The sequence below is a fragment of the Rhineura floridana genome, chromosome 3 (assembly GCF_030035675.1).
Source record: "Rhineura floridana isolate rRhiFlo1 chromosome 3, rRhiFlo1.hap2, whole genome shotgun sequence".
Classification (NCBI taxonomy): Eukaryota; Metazoa; Chordata; class Lepidosauria; order Squamata; family Rhineuridae; genus Rhineura; species Rhineura floridana.
In genome coordinates this window covers 203,521,892-203,526,522 of record NC_084482.1, presented here as the reverse complement: position 1 = coordinate 203,526,522, position 4,631 = coordinate 203,521,892, and positions in this window count along the sequence as shown.

Below are 4,631 nucleotides of genomic sequence, written 5' to 3'. Positions count from 1 at the left end.
AAAGGCAAATTCTATCCTAGGGATCATTAGGCAAGGTACTGAAAATAAAACTGCCGATACCATAATGCCGTTGTATAAATCTATGGTGCGTCTGCATTGGGAACTATGTACGTTTTTGGTCATCTTACCTCAAAAAAGGATACAGGAATACCCCGCATTAACGTACGCAATGGGTCCAGAGCGAGTACGTAAACAGAAAATGTACTTAAAGTGAAGCACTACCTTTTTTCACTTGCGCCGCCACTGTGCCACCTCTCCTTCACGCGGAGCCTCAAAGCCCCACGCTAAAGCCTCTGCTGCTGCGCTGCCGCGCCTCTCAGCTGATCGCGATCGCGCCTCCCAGCTGATTTGCGATCGCACGGGCGCGTCTCTTTCCACCACCCCCCACGCACCGAAAGAACAGGCCACAACCAAAGGTTAAGTGTCCATTCTTGCGAAGCGAGCTTACGTAAACAGGGGAAAGGTGCTACTGTAAGTATGTCCATACTTGCCAGTGTCCTTAAAGTGAAGGTCTGTATAGCAGGGTATTCCTGTATTGTAGAGTTGGAAAAGGTTCTGAAAAGGGCAACCAAAACAATCGAGGTGATGAATCGACTCCCTTACAAGGAAAGGTTGCAACATTGGGGGCTTTTTGATTTGGAGAAAAGGCAAGTCAGAGGCAACAAGATAGGAGTGTATAAAGTTTTTCATGGAATGGAAAACGTGGATAGGGAAAAGCTTTTCTCCCTCTGCCGTAACACTAGAACTTGTGGACACTCAACGAAGCTGAATATTGGAAGATCCAGGACAGACAAAAGAAAGGACTTCTCATAGCGCATAGTTAAACTATGGAATTCTCTCCCACAAGAAGCAGTGATGGCTACCAACTTTGACGGCTGATGACAAATTCATGGAGGATAAGGCTATCAATGGCTACTAGCCATGATGGCTGTGCCCTGCCACCATAGTCAGAGGCAGTATGCTTCCGAAAAACAGTTGCCGGAAGCTGCAGGAGGGGAGAGTGTTCTTGAACTCAGGTCCTGCTTGAGGGCTTCCTCTGGTTGGCCAGTGTGAGAACAAGATGCTGGACTAGATAGGCAATGGCCTGATCCAGCAGGCTCTTATGTTCTTACAGTAACATATTAAAGAGGGAAAACATTGACCAATAAATGTGTACAGCAGGACCCTATGCCCCCCACCCAGATGTGGCTGGACTCCAGCACCCATCAGCCCCAGCCAGCATGGCCAATGGTCAGGGATGATTTTTATTTTATTTATATTTCCATTTATAGACCTCTTACTATCTGAAAGGTCTCAAAGCAGTTTACAATAGAATACACAAGGTACAATAAAAGAAATATCAAATTAATTTACAAAGCAAAATACATGAACAATATCTATATACATAAACACAGTATGAAAGCCAGAGTAGGCCTCAAGGGACCCAACGGCAAAAGATTCAAACACTGGAACTCCTTGCATGGGCCTCAGGAAGAATGTATTTGCAGCTGATGCTCTTGAGCTCATAAACCAGGCAGGTGATGGGATTTAGCACCCATTGACAGCGCTAATGTGATCAGGGAAAGCGGGGTCCAAAAACTGTCTGCTCCCTGGGCTTCTGCGGTGAGATGTTTTGGTTCCTCCAGCCAGGGTGTGCTCCGGTCCTGCTTGTGGGCTTCCCATTGGGGCATCTCTGAGGAGGGGATGCTGGCCTCGATGTTCCATTGACCTGATCCAACACACTCTTCTTATGTTCTCAGTGGTCCCTTCAATGTATAAAACACCTTTTATTTGATTGATTTCAAAGCAGGTCACAAGTGTTTAGGTACTTGTCTGGCCATTGCTATGCTCATATTTTTTTTTAAAAGCACGCAGCGCAAATATGTTTTCTTATTACTGTTATTAACTGGATTTATTTGTCACCTCAAATAAAAAGGCTGTAAGTGCTTACAGAAAAGGAATATAACATTTAAAAACCAATCCAACCATCAAGGATTAAAAACAACAATATTTATTTATTTATTTATTTATTATTCAATTTCTTAGTCGCCCATCTGGCTGGTTGGCCAGCCACTCTGGGCGACGTACAAGATAAAAACTGTACATTAAGCATTAAAATTTAAAACATAACAATAAAAGCCTAACCCATCCTAAAAGCTTTCCTGAAGAGCCAGGTCTTCAAAGTCCGGCGGAAGGTCATCTCAGAAGGGGCATGACGGAGATCATTTGGGAGAGAGTTCCACAGGGTGGGGGCCACTATTGAGAAAGCCCTCTCTCTAGTCCTCACCAGTCTCACTGTTTTTACCGGTGGGATCGAGAGAAGGTCTTCTGAGGCTGATCTTGTTGAGCGGCATCCCTGACGATGCTGGAGGCGCTCCTTCAGATAGACAATACCTACCTAGAAGAATAACAAAAAGGCAGCAAAAACTAAGCATCACTGTCTATGGGCCAGATTCTGTCAAATACCTGGGAGTAGAGATAGCTCTTGCAATGATGCTGAGCAGATGTCAATGCCGGCACTAGGGAGGTCTCACTGGGGAGAGAGTTACGTAAGGCAGGGACCCACAACCGAAAATGTAACCATAATGGCACTGTGTAGGGCAGGGGTGAAGAATCTGCGGTTTATGGGCCAATTTAGGTTCTAATTTGGCCTGTGAAACCCCATCCATCTGTCAGTTCGGTGATGTCACCTTGATAGGCAGGATGCCCATCAGTCCCTGCACTGAGAAGGAGTTAATGGGCAGCAGGTGCCTGCTTGATTTGGCTACGTGCCTGCTGGAAATTGGCACACACAGTCGATCCCTGCAGAAAACAGGACTGAAACCCCTCCCCATCAGGGAGTCAAATCCTGTTTGGTCACTACCTCCTCACCGCTCCAGCTGACCAACTTTGACAAGTGGGTGGGATCACCCACCTGTCAATTATCTGGCTTCATTATAACATCAGAAGATTGGCAGGTGGGTCGTCCTGCCCCCCTGTCCCAGTAGGCTTGTGCGGGTGGGGAGATACAGATTTGGCTCACTGGGCCAGAAAGGTTCCCCATCCCTGGTGTAGTGCATAGTGCAGGTGATTTTGGAGCTGGGAAGACCTGGGTTCAAATCCTAGCTGGACCATGAAGTTCATTGGATGGCCTTGAGCAAGTCACCGCTTACCTACCAGTTATATTTATAATAATGTTTTTTGAGTTTCACAAGAACAGTCCAAGCAGTTCAAGAAAACAAAGGGTAGGGTGTGACGTCCTTCCCTGGCTCTCCCTGTCAGGTTCCTACCTGCGCGTGGCTACTGCCTGTCACTAGGCACCACCAGGGACTCCACCAGTCCGGACTGTCCTTTTTTATTGTTTCTCTCCCCGCTCTAGCACAGATCTCAACAGATCCCCCTGCTAGGCAACTACCAGTCACGTCCCAATACTAGTATTCCCAGAGACTCTGAATACTGGTATTGTTATTCTCTTCACCGCTGCCACCATTTGTTACAGTTTCCCTTCAGCCTTGGTCATTACCTTACCCTCCCTTCTGGTCTGTGTAACCCCAGCCAAGGATCAGGCCTTTGGTAAACCAAATTAAGTATTTATTAAAGATAACCAAGCTAACAAGATTAACATGATTTCTTCTTAAGGCACATAAGCATATGGTTTTACTCCATACTAATCCGAACTCCACCCCCCTCCTTCTCCACTCTCTCCTGGCAAACAACTCTCTCAAACCCCACCAAGCAACCCACTCTTTCTCTTCTCCCCCCAGATTCCACTCTCACTCTTCCTTTTATACGTTCAGCCATTTTAAACACTCAGCCAATCATCTAGCATTCTACTGCCCATTCACTCCCCCTCCTCTTTCATTCCACTTACCATGTATCTTCTAAACAACCAACACTTACCATATATACATTAATATAGGAACATCACATAGGGACACATTACTGGCTTAGAACGCAGTCACTCCTGTTTTTTGAATCCAGGTACACATGACTTTACCCACAATCCACTGGTTTTTTTCTGAAGTGCTGCATTTTTATGCGGTATTAGGGCTGGGGAGGAAGAACTAGAAAAGGTCCTCAAATGCAAAGTTGTATCACTGAACACTAAAGTCAGGATCGTTCAGACGATGGTATTCCTGATCTCTATGTATGGATGTGAAAGTTGGACAGTGAAAAAAGTAGATAAGAGAAAAACTCATTTGAAATGTGGTGTTGGACGAGAGCTTTGCAGATACCATGGACCGCAAAAAAGACAAATAATTGGGTGTTAGAACAAATTAAACCAGAACTATCACTAGAAGCTAAAATGATGAAACTGAGGTTATCATACTTTGGACACATAATGAGAAGACCTGATTCACTAGAAAAGGCAATAATGCTGGGGAAAACAGAAGGGAGTAGAAAAAGAGGAAGGCCAAACAAGAGATGGATTGATTCCATAAAGGAAGCCACAGACCTGAACGTACAAGATCTGAACAGGGTGGTTCATGACAGATGCTGCTGGTGAATCTCAGGTGTATTCAGTGGAAACATTTCCTGGGGGGAGTAGTCCTACATGCCTGACATCAGCGAGGTGTGTTTGTGTGTCACGGAGGAGCATCCCATTTCCCTCTCTCCTACCCACTGCAATCCTACCTGTGTCTACTCAGAATTAAGCCACATTAAATTCAGTG